The sequence below is a fragment of the Lygodium microphyllum genome, chromosome 13 (assembly GCF_053477565.2).
Source record: "Lygodium microphyllum isolate KBCC chromosome 13, Lygodium_microphyllum_v1.1.10, whole genome shotgun sequence".
NCBI classification, from domain to species: domain Eukaryota; kingdom Viridiplantae; phylum Streptophyta; class Polypodiopsida; order Schizaeales; family Lygodiaceae; genus Lygodium; species Lygodium microphyllum.
The window spans coordinates 79,183,743-79,202,515 of NC_141147.1; positions in this window are offsets into that span (position 1 = coordinate 79,183,743).

The window sequence follows — 18,773 nt, forward strand, 5'->3', positions numbered from 1 at the left end:
GCTCAATGACATTTATCTCAAACCCATGGTCAAGTAAAGCAACACAAGGAGTTTCACATTCCCCTATTTTCACTACCGTTTCAGTGGTAGCCCTAGCCCAATGATTTCTTGTGTAGTGACTTTGAGGAATAAATCCTAAAGTCCCTTCTCCATATTGTTGCATCTGCCTTACTCCACCATTGCGTTCAAGTAAAAGCTTCCTTTTAGTCCCGAAAACGCTCGTTTCTATTCAAGCTTTGTTAGAAGCTTGTAGAAACACCATATTGGGGAATATGGAAATTTCCTATAAGTTTGGGACACGTGGTCAAATATTTGGATTTGTCATAACTTGAATACTATAACTCCAAATTGAGCGCTCTACAGCTCAATAGATTCCATTTTTCTAGCACTTTCCAATGATAGGTCACATCATATGGTTTCAAGAAACTTATGGGCATGTTATCCGAGTGCCACCTTTTTAGTATTCAAAAAATGGGAATTGGGAGATTCCCAAACTCACTAATATTGTGTTTAGAAGCTTATTCTCTCCAATCATTATTTATCCCCTTTCACACAGCATATTTGAATTAGATCAAGCAAGGGCTTTTGTACTCACTTAAGTGCAGGTTTCTCGACCTTGATTGAATACACACACATTCACACGCAATCATGCACACATAGGATAAAGAAAATACGGGTACTACCCGAATAGGTACAAAAAATATAGGGAAAAAACATCACACACATAGGAAAATGCAAACACAATGATTAGGCATGCACAAAACATGACTGTCACACACAAACTTTTTGGTGGATTCCACACCTCAGATGTGCAGCAGCATGACATCCACCCACTCTGATCCTGCGCATCCTCCGAATGGGCCAACTACCCATGATCATTATCGTTAAGATCCACGAACAGATCAATCTCTTCGTTGTCTATTTTCGGTATATCAGCAAGGTTACCTGTCATATCATCTGTCTCTTCTATTGGAGTTTCTTCTCATTGCTCTTCTCTTGTAAATTCTTCCAATGCATAATCCTCCTCATCTCTTTTCTTGAAAATCTTTATTCTTTTTCCTGCAATGGGCACTCTAAGAATTGTCCCATCCAATTCTGTCAGCTCATATGTTGCATTGTCAAAGACATGTCTATGTACGGCCCAAACCATCTATTCACCATCTTCCGAAGTGCAGTATGCTGATTTTCAAGGCTGCTATCAAAGACTAATACCCAGCCTCCCTCTTCTATTGCTCTAGGCCGCAAGCGATGCCTGCTGTCAAACCTGTCCTTATTTCTAAGTCTAGCAACCTTCAACTTGTCAATAGCTAGTTGAATATCCTTTGGTTTTCTCTCCAACTGCCGGATCCGAAGAGCTAAGAGCTCCTCTCTTGTCAAATCCTCCTGCCAAGGTAAAACTGACCAAGTCAAAGCACAAGTCTCAGTCGACATAACCGGTTTCTAGCCATACATCAACTCTGCAGGCATATATCCTGTGGTAACACAGTGAGTCCTACGATCAGTCCACAAAGCAAATGGTAGAGATCTCGGCCATTCTCCAATCCGTCCTCTGCATGCTTTAGCTAATGCTTTCACTATCGGCGGATGCCCTCTTTCACTCTTTCCATTTCCCTTTGGATTGTATGCTGTGGTTAGAGCCAACTTGATTCCTAGTTGAGAGAAAAACTCCCTAGCTTCATCTGCATCTAATTCATTGCAATCTGCAATGATCTTACCCACACAGCCATACCTGCAGAAAATTTCTTCCAATAAGAACTTACACACTGCACTAGTGGTCTTCATTCTCAAAAGTCTGCCCTTATCATGATTGGTAAGATCCTCTCTAGCCAATACAATATATCTCATCTGCCATAGACCCATAGGCATAGTAACCAAGTCAACTACCCACTTATAATGAATGCATAGCGGACAGGTCAGGTGAAGCTCGTCTCGATGACGCACTACGGAATACATTTGATAGTCTCTACAAAGCAAGAAACATCTCTGTACATGCCTTTCCACCAATATTTTTCCTTGATTTTCTCATAAGTAGCCCACACTCCTCTATGACCAGTCCAAGGACTCTCATGAAACTCTCTCATCACCTATAACTGGGTCTCTTTATCGTAGATAACCCGCAAGGGTAATCCACCTCTTTTCTTTGAGTGCTTCCAAAGAAATCCATCCTTGAGAAAATAACCATAGGCTTTTCTCCTTATCTTCTTGAACTCTTCATATGTCCATTCATCTCTTTTGCTTAGTGTACTAAGGTACTTGCCAATTTGCAACCAATCTCCAGCATAGAGTTCTTCTATGAAAGCCACAATATCATAGACATGGCAAACATGATCAACCATAGCGGCTAAAATCTTTGCATCATCCTCTTCTGCAAGTAGTGTCTCCTCGTCATCATATCTGGCTCTAGACAGCATATCTGCCCACTGGATTATCCTTCCCTGCTATGTGTTTAAATTCTGGATTTAATGGCTTGATGTATTTGATCCATCTCAGCATAGCTATGTCTGGAGTAGAGCAACTCGTAATCATACATATCAATGGCAAGCAATCTGTCCCTACACAACTGGGGCTCCAATAAAATACTCCTTGTCACATTTGAGAGCCGTAACAATCCCTAGTAATTCTCTCTTGATTTGTGGATACCTCCTTTGTCTCTCGTTTAGGACTTTCGTCCCAAACCGAATAGCGTACCTGTTTTCATCTGCATCATCTTGACCCACATCCTAACCTACGCCAATTGGACTAGTGTCAACTGTCAATACAGTAGGCTTTCCGCAATTATAATCCACTTTCCTGAGAGTAGGAGCAGTCTGCAATAACTTCTTCAATTTTCGCATGGCTCTAGTGTGGCTTTCATCCCAATAAAATTTCTGCCCCTTTCGAAGCAGCTGATATAAACAATCTGCTATGTGTGCAAAATGGGGTATCCAAATCATGCAAAACACACAGGCTCCAATGAAACTCTGTACCTCTGAAGTGATAGAATAATACTCTATGATCTTTCCTATAGCATCCACCTTCGTAGGTGAAGGTTTTCTACCATAATACCCACACATATGTCCAAAAATGACAACCTCATTTACTCCAAAAACAGATTTCTTCCCTGATAGTGTCAAGTTCACTTCTTCTAACCTGGCCAAAATCTTTTCACAAGCTGCAATATGATCATCCACAAAGTATCTGCATCCTTGCTCATTTAGACTCTCATTCTTCTCTTCTTCTACACACCCCTTAATGGGCACATCATCCAAGAAAGGCATGGTAAGCTGAGGTATGTACAGGCGAAGGACCTTATGCATGGCATTCATCATATGTGCAACAGAATTAGTGGCACCTTGAGGCAAGGTACACATCCTGACAAGCCCAATAGAAGTTCTCATAGTGGTTAGGTCTCTGCTTTCCAAGGCCAATTGAAACTGATCATATCCCGAATACAAGTCACCTAAAGAATAGATGGCACGTCCAGCAAATGCTTCTGCAAACTCATCCACAACTGGACCTATATCAACATTCCTGATAGTAACTCTGTCTACTGGCTACATGTCCTGTATAAATCGGAGAGTACCATTCTTCTTTGGAACCGTAAACCACCTATTTGAGTATGGCGCAGATGACGGCTCTAGGATTCCCATCCTGATTTTCTCATTCAGCAAGTCAATTAGCTTTGGCAAGTGTGCCCTAGGCACTGGAATAGGTCAGAGGTTCTAGGGAATATGAGGGATAGTAAAGATCACCATAGGGGCAACAATATCCGGATTCACATAGCCAATCTCATGCGAGAAAAAAGCAAACCCCCTTCCATGTCGCTCAAGCATATCCTGAAAGCACTGCTTCTCTGAGGGTAGCAAGAAATCACCATTTCCAATTTTTAATTCAACAAGAGTCTCTACTGAAAATTTATGGCCTATATGCTCTGGGTTCCTCAAAATTGGCTGCTTGGCAGCCCTCTCTATTTGCTGATCACTGTCAGGTGGAAGCAGTCCAACTACCGGCTTCACCTTCTTATCCACAGTCTTGTATTTTTTGTCAACCCTGGCTTCATTATGATCCTCTGCACTACTCAAATCTTGCTGTAAATTAGCAATTTTGCCCTCTGGTGGGGCTGAATATCCTCAGCCCTTTGCTCTATGGACTGCATAGGAACAGCCCTAAACTCTGGATGCTGAAATATTTCAACAGTAAACTTTGTTGACTGAAAGTTTTCAGCCCTCTATGTCTCTGTAGGCTGATCATAATCAGTCGAAAACTCTGTTTGCTGAATTTCTTCAGTACTCAACACTTTTTGCTGAGTCACCTCAGCCTCTGACTCTATCTGTGACACAAAATCTGAAATTTCATGAAACATGTCCAGGGACTGCACTGATACATTTGTTGTGTCGGAGTTCTTTTGGGCCACATTGTCTCTACACAAGAGATAGCAACAAAACCTACCAAGATTGAGAAGATTGTAACTTTAAGAGCACCAACTAACCTCAAATAGTTGAGGGGATTCCTTGGCCATGAGGGCTACTATAGATGGTTCATTGTACACTTTGCAACAAAGGCAGTCCCCTTGCATAAGCTCCTATGGAAAGATGCATAGTTTACATGGACCGCTAATTGTTGTGATAAAGCATTCAACACCTAAAAATAGTGCTTGATTGAAGCACCTAGTTTGCAACCTCCTGATTGGATGAAGGAGTTTCATGTGCACACTAATGCATTCGTCAAAGGCCTAGGCACGGTCCTATGCCAAAAGGGCTCCTTGAAGTTAAATCAACCCACCTATTATGCAAGCAAAAAAGAAACTAATCAAGAAAGAAATTATATAGTGATGGGGGCTGAGCTTGAATGCTTGGCAATGGTGTTCACCTTTGAGAGATTTTGACACTACACATGCTGTCATTGCACTTCAAATTCTATATGCACCATGAGGCCCTGTCCTTCCTAATAAATAAAGTAGATGTGAAGGAAAAAATGATGAGATGGCTCCTTCTGTTTCAGGAGTGCAACTTTGAAGTGGTTACTAAAACACGTCTTTCCCATGTCTTGGCCAATCATCTGTTGGAGCAGATCCCTCATAGCAATGAAGAAGAGAAGGATGATTTAGACATCCTTCATGCTTCTATTTTTATAGTCGAAACTGTAACCCCATGGTATATAGACATATCCAACCTCTTGACAATGTAACATATCCTCCTGGTATCTCTAGCTAGCGTCAGAAGAAGAAGCTTCTATTGGAATCAACCCCTTACACCTTGTTAGGTGGCGCTCTGTATAAGAAAGGCAAGGATGAAGTGTTGCAAAGATATGTTGTAGGAGACGAGCTTGGAATCGTCCTAAAAGCATGCCACGATGAGCCCTATGGAGGACACTTTGTAGGAGAAGTGACAGCCAAAAAGGCCTTGCTCGCACAGGTTATTGGTGGCCGATGCCTATGACTATTGCAAATATTGTAATGCTTCTCAATGAATGGAAAATCCAACTAAATCCAGCACCATACCACTACAATCCATCCTTCTTGTAAAGTCGTTCGAGAAATGGGGAATCAATTTGGTTGGCCCCATTGATTCACTAACTAGAAGAAAGAAAAACAAATACATCTTAGTCTATACAGACTATTGACAAACTGGTGTGAAGCCAAAGATCTAAAGCAGGATGATGGCAATAGCATGGCCTTGTTCTTGTACGAGAATATAATCACCCATTTTGACAGTCCCTTAGATCTAGTAAGTGATAGATATACACACTTCCTTAACAAAATTATGGAAGATTTGATAGATCTATACAAGATCTGCCATCACAAGTCCACATTCAACTATCCTAGAGCCAATGGCCAAGTCGAAGTTACCAATCATATCCTCTACTTGATTTTGATAAGGATGATTACTACACATCACTGTGATTGGGAGGATCGACTTATAGAGGCCCTTTGGGCATACAGAACCTCCCATAAGGCTACTACTGGACAAACATCTTTTGTCATGATAGTCCTTTTGCTTATCTTGATGAGGTGGCCTCGTTCTTCTAGCCTCTCATAGCCACCTTCCACCCCTCCTTTGATTCCTTTCTATTAGATCCAACATAGGTAGTGAGGATCATTCTGATACATGGTGTTCCTGCCATTCTCCTCTTTCAAAAAAAGAAAAAGAAAAAAAAGAAATATATTAGTCACATCATGAAAGAAAAGGACTTTGGTCCCTATCATGCTAACCTATTCTCCAAGAACAGGTGGAGACACCTTCAAGAATAGGGGAAAAAAAAAGTTAAAAAAAAGACAGACAAAAAAATCAAAACTGGTATGGGAGAAAAAGAAGTAATTCCCTGTCATAATAGGCCTCATTCCAAGAAAAGATGGCACACACCCTTGGGCATGAAGCTGGCTGTGGAAAAGGTGGCAACACCCCACAATTTAGGATAGCTAAATCATTCCTTGATCTTGAAAAATAAATTTAAAGCCGCCTCCCTTGGTTCTCACTGCTTTTGATTTCTACAATAGATGATATTTTCAATGTGCAATCCAAGTACAAGACTTATTGGCTACCTCCCTAGGTACACCTCTTCATCAAATTGATCCAAGCTAACATCATTAACCATATGATGCCAATCTTCATCTAACAACCCTTGAGTGATGTGAGCTTTCATCATATAACCAAATGGGGTTGTAAGTATGGGTTGCCCTCTATATTCATCAATAGAGTGCCGGACAGAGGGTGGGGTGGTGAGTGGGTCCTCCTTGCCCTTTATATTCAAATGAGAGGTGCGATGTGTGAATGGAGTGCTGCACGCACGGATGGGCCTCTCAATGCACAAAATACAAATTGTTCCTATGCAGCAGGGCACTATAAGGCTCCCTAGCCTTCCTTCTCACACCATATGTCGACACAATGTGGGGATGCACTATTGCACCATTAATTGCGCACAAGGCATGCAACCTTCGCACAAGTGGCAGTAAGGATTACATCAATGGGGTGTGAGGAATTTGATTACCCTCCTATAATCATCCATAGAGCATGAGATAGAGGGAGGCTAAGCGTGATTGATTTACCTTTCATCAATTGAGAGATGAGGTTTGAGGGACGCTTCAACAATAATTGGAGATACGTACCTTCTCATTTCCCTATGTACACACAGGATGGGCCTCCTCCATCATTAATAAACCTACATCCCTCTATTTAGTACACTACATGATATGGCTCCCTGGCATTCCTTCTTGCACCTATGCCAAATGGGTTGGGACGCACTGCAGCACCATCAACTATGTACACTGGCATACTCCCTCTGAACCATCCCTCTTGTTGATTTCTAAACTGAGTGTGAGATATGGGTTTCAATCATTCTCTCCGAGAATATTTATGATCACTCACTCCTCACTCAGATTTCAACTCAACACTTAAGCACTTTAAATCTTCAAGCTCAAAATTGACCATTTTTAGAGAGAACCTGATGCGGAAACAAACATGGCTGAGACTTTGACAATATAAGCTTTTAGATTCACACAACTCCTATTTTTTAGGGATGGTTGCCCTACGCAGCAACTAACCCACAAAGTGTGGTTGCCTCAAGCAGTGTAAAATTAGTTGTAGATCCTTTCTATTCTTCTTTTCCCAAAGCACACATAAATACAAACCAAAAATGCAAGTAACCAAAGCTTTATATGGCAAACTTTCATGCCAATTTAGCTGCTACAAGCATTTCACTATTGTAGACATTCTATTAGTGACAGAACAGAGTTTACACTGATATAGCAATGGATAATCATGATGACTTTCATGGGAAACCAAGTTGGTAGTGTAGATGCTGCTGAATTCACCTTTTGCCTCATACAACATAGAAATTGCATCATAAAGCACTACAAAAATACATTGCTGCTCTATACAGTAAACACATAACTTTTATGCTCCAAGAAGCCCAAACTTGCAAATGGGAGGACACTTTCTTTGATTTTAGATTATCATTTTAGTATAACTCTAGATACATCTCAGCATATCTTAAATTGATGTAGAGTTACAGAGCTTCAAACATTATGGGCTCTAATTCAGCATTTTTGTGGTTGCAAATGCTTTCAAATTTCCACTAACTCGAGTCCGTGCATTCAACACCTGCCCATAATACATATTCTCTACCACATACCGAGTTTCAAATGTAGAGATCCTTTACTTCCATTTTTCTCTCTTGTAGTACAGAAAGCCTCATGCAAAGAACTAACATACACCACTTTCAACACGATGAAGAACAAGCCTCTGCTGTCTTTCACTCATATCCATACATCAGAACACACCTCCCCTCCTCTGCTCTCCCCTCCCCCTACGTTCTCCTTCCCTCCTCCATCTCCTCCAGCTTCCCTCCTTCCCTCCTCTGCTCTCCTCTCCCCCTACGTTCTCCTTCCCTCCTTCCCTCTTTTCTTCCTCCCCTCTCCTCCTCCCTATCTTCTTCCTCCCCCTCCTTTTTTTTTCCTTCCTCTTCCCCTCTTGCCCCCTCCCTTCCTCCTCCCTTCCTCTCCTTCCACGCCGTTGGTGCCATGCACGGAAGTAGCCATTTGCAGTGTTGGAGTTACCAACCGTAGCCCGCATCCTCGCCACCTCTTATTGGCACCGTCGCCACTGTCACCTTGCCGCGTGCTATCTTGCTACCGTGGCAACCGCCGAAGTGCCTATCACCCCCCTCCTCTATGCGGCCCTCTATTGTTGGCCTCCCCCACTATGTGACCTACTACCTCGCCCACTCCCACAAAGTGCCCGCCCACCACCAAACCTACCCCCCCCCCCTTTCCCACACCTACACAGACCCGTCCAGCCTCGTGAACCCCACCCTCAAGTGACCGCCCCCACCCTAAAGAAGACCAACCCTAAGGTAAACCCCCCCTAGTTTAAACATTTAAATATAAAAAAACCACATAACTGTATCATTATAAAAAAACACAAAAACAATAAAAAAACCAATCACCCCCTCTTCCCCATCTACTTTCCCTCCTTTCACATGTGACCACCTGCTTTTTTGCTATCTTGTGCTTATTGTCATCTTCTAAGGTCTTGTTCACGTGCAAGGTTTTGGACCTCGTTTACGCGTTTGCGTTAGCGATTGTTCACACACGAGGAAGGCGTGCGATTTTTTCTACATGCGATGAAGAGCTTGCAGCTCTTCACATGCAATCCACGTAGTCCATGACGAGGTACCATTTTTATCACATATTATTTTGTTATAAAAAATAACAAAAAACTAAAAAATACCTAAAAATATAAATAAAATACCAAAATATTAAAATTTACCAAATAAAATGGCCAAAAAAATTAGAAAGTATAAAAGAAATTTAAAAAAATTTAAAAGTTCACAAATATATAATAAAACTAAATAAATTTATAAAAAATTAGAAAAAAAATCACAAAATCACAAAAAATTTAAAAAAATCCTTTCATAATTATGGATCATAAAAATGAGCTAAATTTCCAACACCAATTGAAAAATATTTATTTGAAAAGAAATTAAATTCTAAAGTAAAGAACTTTTTACAACAAAATTCATAAAATACTCGAAAAAAATTCATGAACATGTCCAAAAATAAAGTGCATCCCCTTGTTTAATTTTCAATCAATATTTTGTTAGATGAAATCAATTAAAATAATAATAATAATCAAACAAAACCATGCTAAAACAACACACACACACACGCACGCACGCACGCATGCACACACATGCACACACACACACACATACATATAGGAATAAAAAAATACAAACCTCTCAATGATGAATGACTAACATCATAAAGCAACAACATTTAAATATATTACAAATTCTAGACATGGTGTTTTGGTTTGTTTCAAATGATATCCATTTTCAAGCTAGCTGGATTGCTTGTGGATTTTTTGTGATTGCTATTTTCGCATCACATCAATTCGTGATTGCACATTTGGAATTCATTTGCATACACACCCTTCTCTAGGTAGTACTGTGTTCCTTTCCTTATTTTTCTTTTTTCACCAAAAATAAAAAATAATAATTAAAAAAATTAATTGATCACATTCTTCACTCACATTCACACTAAATACACATTTTAATTAATTAAAATTAAGTAGACATTCACATAAGTATGCACTTTGTGTACCACACACACATTTTTAGTTTATAATAAAATAAACCCACCATCACAAGTGCACGCACTAAAGAAAAAAAGTGTTATACACATTATTTTGTAAAAAGGAACTTGCATTTAGAGACGCAGAGTCGGGGCGTAGTCGAAGAATGTCAATAAGCATCGTACCACCTAATAAGTTTTTAATGGATAATAAACCATCGTTTTCTTATTAAGGTTTATCACTTAATAAAAATTTAGCCTATGATAATTAAATTGTAAAAAGAAACATACAATTAGATTCCCCTTTCCCCTCACATTGCACATTTCCTTTTTCAATGAAGCATTACGTGGGGTGGATGACATGGTTGCAGTTAGTCAAAGTTCCTATTGGTCGTCTTGGTTAGTTAAGGTTTGGTTAATAGTTGGTTTTGATTTTGGTATGATATTTTTATTGGTTATTTGATTGGAGGGATACGCTATGTATTCTTTTTCTTTTCTGTTGATACATGGATATTGGATGCCTATTTTGTATGCATCGCATGAAGCTTTTGGTCACATAAGGTCATGCATAATTTTTTCTAGGATGTTGATTGCTTAGGGTGGTTAGTCAGTCAATCTAGTCTGTGTGAGTTTTTTGTGGTAGATATATTATATATTGATGTTTTACCTATTTCACAGGCATTTGTTGTGATTGTCTGTGTGTGAGTGCAGTGTGTGTCAACCATCTGAATAGCACCTCGTACTCCTCTCCCAGTCCAGTATATTCCCTTGGTGTCTCATGATTACTCATTGTTGCTCAATTCGGATCTTATTGTTAAGGTGGCACGATTATCCAAATTTGTGACACTTTCATTACCGCTTATCCGAGAGGAGGATTCTGATATATGTGATCATTTTTTAACCTCTTACAATAAGAGGTCTAGTCTTGTCAAGGGAACAGTTATCCATATGATGCCTAAGAGCCTAGGCAAAGCTCTATCATTACCATATCAAGGGGAACCTTTTCCTATTGCTCGTCAATTGTTCTCCAATGAAGATATTTTGAAATTGTTATAGAAGAAAACCCAAGTTGTCTTGGATTCTAAGAGGGTTATCACTACTTTAGGCATTAATGTCTCCATGATCTCCAATCTTGTTTGGAAGCAATTGTGTCAATTCCTTCAGGACAAGTTTATGCCTCCCAAAACCCCCTCTAACTACCTTTCCAAGGAGTTATTCATTGCTTCCCACATGGTGCTAAAAGAAATTACTATTGATTGGAGTTCCTATCTCCTAGCAAAGATGAATCAACAATTTATTCGAGCCATAAGGGGTAATGTGACTATTGTCACATTTGGTTCTTATCTTTTTGTTTTCTTGGCGAATGTTGCCCTTGCAAAGGAATTTCCTACATTACTAGTTGATCCTCCAAATATTCATCCTCCTACTGGAAAATACTGATGTTATCATATTGAGGATGTTGATCCCCTCCTTCCTCTGTGGTCATTTAGAGGAAGCCACTTAAACGAGTGGCTAAATCAGCCCTAGTTTCTCCTCCTCCAATCTCAATTCTTGTTGAGTCTAGTAGTCACTTGCCTACTTTCCTCACAATACCCAATCTTTTCAAAGCACATCAAGATGGCAATCTGGAGATTTTCATTTCTTCTGTGCACCGCCTAGTGATAGGAGATGCCATTCCTTTCTTGTGCAAAGATATCTAGAGTTCTATTGAACTCTCAGTTTTGCATGTATCCATTAGCTTTATTCTTCTTGTTATGAAGAGGTTCAGTAGTCCAAGGAGGAGTTGGAATCAAGCAAATAATAATCTAGCTTATACTTAAGAAAGATTTTTTTACCTTTGTACATAGATGGAGCAATGGACTAAGATTATTGATGCCCATAAAGTGGAGATTTCTAAATTGCAAATTCACTTGGTTGAAACAAAATCCCGTGGTTAGTGTGACTGAGGATAGGGATAGGTTATTGCAAGAGTCTCAAGAGCTAAAAGCTTTGATAGCTGTCTGAACAAAAGAGCTTAAATCGACTAATACTATCCTAGAATAGAGCAACACTTAGACTCAATGGCTTAAGGAACAATTGGCTTAGTTCCATTCTACTTCACAAAGTCCTTTTGTGCAGCGAGTTCCTTCCTTATCCCATACGAATTTAGCGGTCCTTCAAAGGAATGCCACCTTATCCCCTTTATTCCAAGCCAAGGTGGAAATAATTTAGCCCAAAATGGATTTATTGTGGTCTTCATTTGAGCACTTTTAGGAACATGTCCCTTTAGACCACTCTTTCTTTGTTCATTTTCACCACCAACACGAATCGGCATTCTATATTAGGCTTTCAACGATGGATTTTCCTCTTCTAGAGGATGGTTGGAGTGGAGCTTGGTCTGTTGATTTATTGAATGAAGTGGCTAGAAAGATTTTTGAGAAATCTGTTACTATAGACACAATGCTGATGTCTTATATATACTTGCGAGGTGATTTGTTGATCCGAGATGATGAAGACTTGGCTTGGTATGTAGGGGATGTGGTATTACAAGCTATTTTGTATATCAAATATTTGGAGTTGTAGATAGATCAAATGTTCCATACATATTCCTCCAAAGTGGCTGATTGCCTTGAGACTTCTTAGCATATAATGATTGATTCTATGATACTAAATCAATGCCAAAACAATGTCTCTGTTCATGCGCAAAACACGAACCAGCTAAGGTTGGCAGCTAAGGTTGGACCTCTTAGCCCATCTTTCACAACATATCGTCGATTTGTCTTAGGTCTATCTTAGGTCCATCATGATGTACCTTGTTTATATTATTATCAACAAATGGCCCATAGATATGACGCCTATTTTTCCCTTTATAAATCTAACTCACAAGTTATTTTACCGCTTTTATTTTAATCACAAGGTTCTCCTCAAATCCCTATTTTCACTCAGTGTTCTTTTATTGAGGATCATGTATTTTTCCCTTCTCCTTCTTGTCCTTCCCCATCCACCCATAACTATTCCTTACACTTTTCCACTATGTTTATTAACCCCCTTTTTAAGGGATTCCTCTAAATTCTCCCAACTAATCTCTCTTTAGGTCATTCTTTCTTTTATGATTTTGCTTACCCATCCGTTCATCCTCTCTCAGTTGTTCTTCTTCCCTCTCTTATTACCACTTCTATCCCTCATCCCCCTCAGTTGGTTAGTGGTTATATAGGCTTTGATCATAAGATTCCTCGACGACGAGAATGGAGATTAGTTGATTCACTTACAGACCTCAAATCAATTAGTCGTTGATTCTAGGAGTTTAGAACTATCTGTATTTTGCTCAGCACTATTCACAGTCTTCAGACCCTTCAGTGAGATTGACTGCTCACTTTACTTGGTATCTGGCCTATATGCGCTAGCATTTGTAAAATGATTAGAAGTTAATCCCAAAGCTCTGCATGAATGTGAATGTTACTATTGATCCTCAACAACTAGATATCTTGTACTTTCATGTTGTTTGTTTGCCTAGTAGATATATTTTCTTAGTGGAGAGCCTCGTGGAGAGGATGTGTTGCTTGTAGTTGTTCCAAAATCCTCCCAAGATTTTTGTAGAAAAATCTCTATCTACGGATCACTTTCGTAATCACCAAGCCTTTAAGAGGGATCATCTTCACTGATAACCATGAGTTTAATTTTTGATGATTCATAATGATATGTCTCTTTTGGAGGTGCCATTCAGATGGTTGTTTTGTGTTAAGTGTGTGTGTGTGTGTGTGTGATAGTTATTTTGTTCTATGATGGGGTCGTGGTGGTTGGAAATTCAACATTTTTTAAGAAGCTATCTTTTCGAAGATTCATGGTGATGGTGATGATCTTATATCCTTTAAAATTTTGCCATACTTTTTTGTTTCCAAGCTGTGTTAATGGATAAATGTGTTTTTCTATCATTGTAATTCTTTATTATAGCTCTAGATTATCGGTTGGGGTCCTTGCTTTGATGGTTTTTCTTGAAGATACTGAAGATAAAGTTGAGCTATATTATGAACTTCTATTATCTTTTTCCTAGGTCATGGGGATGCTCCCTGATTAAGTGTGGGGATATGTTGAGGGTTGAAATGACTTGATTTTTATTGTTTTTTAGGACTGAATGGTTGATTTTTTATGGATTTTGAATGATGATTGGTTGTTTTGGAAGTGTTTGAGATTTTTTTGGATGAGTTTGATTAGTTTCGAAAATCTCATGATGTTTTATAGTGTAGATATGATGTTCTGACATGTTCTGTTGATGTTCTAATAATATTTGATTAGTGTTTGATTGAGTTTGTTGAGCTTCTATTTTGCTCTGTTTCCTTCTGTATGAGGGGTTGGAATAATGATTGATGGAGTTTGAGAGTGCTTGGAAGCTTATTGATTTATTTTTTATGGTTTTGAATGTTTTAAGTTGAGCTAAAGGATTTTTGATCATCTTACGTATGGTATTGTAGACCCTCTATTGAGCTTCTGTAGAGCCTGTGTCTTTGTTCTGTTCTATTCTGTATGCCTTTGTAAGTGTTATGTGGGATGAATGTGTAGCTTGGAGAAGTTTCCCAACCTTGGGAAGAGATGAATACAAGTTCAAAATAGCTCAAGGAAGTGAAAGAAGTAGTTGATGCAAACTCAAGTAAAGATTGAAGTGACAGTGTCATTGTTAAGCTACAAAGGGACACTATAAGGGCTTTAGTGACCTTTCGTATCAAACATATCTCTTGGGAGGGGTATCTATGACCAAAGAGGAGTTATTTTGGATCATTCTTGATTATCTCATTGTACTATTGAGAGAGACTATGTGTGTGAGATAGAGAGAGTCAGAGATAGCCAAATCTATGCAGAACAGTGTATCTATGAGTGAGAGATTATGATAGAAAGCTATGGAACTATTGAAGAAGAATGCTATGTGATGTTTTCCATTAAAAGTGGTGTATTCTCTTGTGTTTTTGTGGTATTTTTATGAATTATATAAATAATATGAAGAACATAATCAATCTTGTTTAAGTTAAATCCATGGGAGAATTGTTTCTATGAAGTTGCGTGAAGATTTCTTATTCATGGTGTTATTTTCCTTGTTGTAGTCACACCAAATATGAAAAGTTTGGAATTAACCAATCCATATCAGACATTCTAAGCCTTGAGGTTCATAATTCAAAAATCCATTTTGGAAGAATTGCCACCCATACTAAATTCATCCTTGCTAGAGTATTGTGTTGAAATAACTTCTTTATCATTTGCTAGCTCCACAAGCAATCTAGGTGTAGGAATAGTATTTATACCTAGATTTTTCACACACCTTGGTGATATGAAAAAATGGGTGCTTCCATAGTTAATTAAAATTTGGAAGGGTTTACCTTGATATTTTGTTGGTGTCTAAATCATCGAGAATTGGCGATTTGGACCCTTCTTGTTGAGAGTGGTGTGTACTCTTGCTCTTTCCATATCAATTTTGATCATAGGATCTTTATCATCACTGATCTCCTTCAGGGTTACTCGAGCACCTTTGCCCCTAGAAGCTTAGTTCTACCCTCGAAATTTCCCTTCATGGTTGTTTGGGCCAAGCTTCAAGCACTGTCTCTTGAACTGTCCTAGTTCCTTGTAATAAAAGCACCTTGGAGCCTCATTGTTTGTCCCTATAGGTACAAAGTATTCCACTGCATTTGAGTTGGTTCTCTTTGCCTTGTCTGGCTGATACTACACTTGGACTCTTTTTCCATAGCCTTGAGAGTTGCCCTTCATTTGATGGCTTTGTAAAATATTACACGGCGCAGCGAACAGAATCTGAGAAAGAGATAGAGAGTACACAACAGATAAGAGGAGAATCAGTAAAATTCTTTAACTCCAAACAACTGATACAAGGATGGCTCTGTCCACCCGTGCGCTTCCACTGAGTGAAGCTTAGATGGCGATCTAGACAGAAGATAGGCGAAGAGCTTAAGGCTAGCTGGAACAACAACTCTGACTGGGTGAAAGATGAGTGTAAGATGGCTGCGAAGGGGTTTAGCTTTTATAGCCCGCGAAGGTCGTTAGGTCGGCCTGCTGACCGACCTACCATATGAGCCTCCACTAGTCGGCCAGGGAATATTCCAGGGAATATTCCCTTTACCATCGGGCCGGGGGCGCTGCCCCCGGACCCCCGCCAGGGGGGCCGCTGGCCCCCCTGGGACCCCCCAGCCAGGGGCCGCTTCCGCGGCCCCCGGACCCCACAATAGGGGCCCCTTTTAACTCCCTTACCACGCAACTCAATGCAATGTGCCTCGAGTTGCTACCAGCTTAACCACTCCGTCTAACCCAAAGATTAGACCCACAACAGTCACCTCTTTTGCCATCCGGTCACATAGACCTCATCTGATATACAAGTCAGGACTCAACCAATGTCCGGGCTCACATTTGGCTTCTCCTCATAATGGGGGCCTTACAACTTTGAGCACCATGGATCATTGGTAGCACCTAATGAGGGTGGGGCATTGATCATATCTAACACCCCCCCTCAATGTCCACCCATAGGTGAACTATCTCCTCGGCCCAATGCCGAGTCTCTGAAGATGAACTTGAAGCAGATCCTTCGTAAGTGCTTTGGTGAAGATATCTGCTCCATTCTCCTCTGTTGGACAGTAGACCAATTCCACTATCCCATCCTCCATCAAATCACGCACATAGTGATACTGGATCTCTATATGTTTGGTGCGTGCATGAAACACTGGATTTTTGGCAATGGCGATGCAACTCTGATTGTCACATCTCAGCACAGTTGGTTCTTCATCCTGCACTCCCATATGCCATAGAATCCTTCTCAACCATACGGCCTCACATGCAGCAAAACAAGCTGCCTTGTACTCTGCTTCGGTAGAAGACAATGCCACTGTTGGTTGCTTCTTACTAATCCAAGAGAAAATTCCTGAACCCAAAGAGAAACAATAACCAGAAACTGACTTCCTGGAATCAATGTCTCCTGCCCAATCTGAGTCACAGTTCCCCACAAGAGAAGTTCCGAAACTGTATGTGATACCATAGTCAAGAGTTTTCTTCAAGTATCTGAGCACCCGCATCCCAGCCTTCCAATGACTCTCATGAGGTTTGTTTGAGAACCTGCTCAAAACACCAACAGCAAAACTGATATCTGGTCTGGTGTTACACAAGTAGATTAGACTGCCGACCAACCTCCTATACCTCCCAATGTCTGCTAGTGCTGATGTATCCTCAACGGATAACTTTACATTCACCTCCATAGGTGTAGCTATCTCCTTGCACTCGGTCATGCCAAATGCCTTCAAGATCTCCCATGCATACTTCTTCTGAGAGATGAAGATCTTTCCTGGCTCTTGCCAGACTTCAATCCCCAAACAATAGTGCAGCAAGCCCAAGTCTGTCATTTCAAACTCAAAACTCAAAGCCTTTCGAGTTTGGTTGATCATATCTTCATAGTCACCTGTAATAAGAAGGTCGTCCACATATAGGACAATCACTGCAGACTTTTTACCATCCCTGTAAACATACAAGTTAGCATCTGAGGCACATCTTTTGAAGTTTAGATTTAAAAAGAACCTATCTATCCGCTGGTACCATGCTCTGGGGGCTTGTTTCAGCCCATACAATGCCTTCTTCAGTTTACACACTTTGTTCTCAGAATGGGGGGCCTCAAACCCTGGTGGCTGAGCCACGTACACCTCCTCCTTGAGGTCACCATTTAAGAACGCTGACTTAACATCCATTTGGTACACTGGCCACTTCTTGTGGGCAGCCACTGCAAGTACCGTGCGAATAGTGGTCATTCTGGCAGTTGGGGCAAATGACTCTTGAAAATCAAACCCTTCAACTTGTGAAAATCCTTGGGCAACCAGTCTAGCTTTGTACTTTTCTAAGGTACCATCAGCCTTGTACTTTACCTTCCAGATCCACTTGGTTCCAATAATCTTCCGCTTTGCTGGCCGATCCACTAGCTCCCAAGTGTCATTCTTCATTATGCTGTCATACTCCGCCTGCATAGCAGCCTTCCATGATGGATCTGCAAGTGCTTCTTCTAAGTCAGTTGGCTCCTTTACTTCTCTCATAATCTCAACCATCAAGGCCATGTTGACTATGTGAGCAGAAGCCCTCCTTTGCTCCTCTATTCTCTGAGACCTCCTTGGTCCGTCTGCCTTCTCCTCAACAGATGCAGGCATAGGATTATTGTGGTCATAGAGCTGCTTCACCCAGCGCGGCAATGGCTTTTCCGGTGGGGTGATGTCAGGTTGGTGAACTTTTTCCTCATCATCTGAAGATGATGCTTCCTCCTCCTTAAGGATAGGGATAGCTCTCGGGACAGGTTCATAGTGGACTACTTCTTCGCTTGATGATAAAGTGGAAGACCTTGCCTTCTCCTCCTCCACTGTATGCGGCTCCTCCTTGAACACCACATCACGGCTCGCGATGATCTTCTTTGCCTCTTGGTCATATAACTTGTAAGCCTTCTGCTCATCACTATAACCCAAGAAGATACATTTTCTGCTTTTTGGTTGTAACTTGTTTCTCTTCTCATCTGGAACATGTGCATAACATTCACATCCAAAAATTCTGAAATGTGAAACAGATGGTTTCTTACCAGTGTAAGCCTCATGAGGTGTTTTTCCCTTGAGAGCCTTTGTGTAGCTCCGATTTAGAATGTAGACTGCAGTATTAACAGCTTCAGCCCAAAAATGGTTAGGCAATCCCTTGCCCTTTAGCATGCATCTTGCCATCTCCACAATGGTAC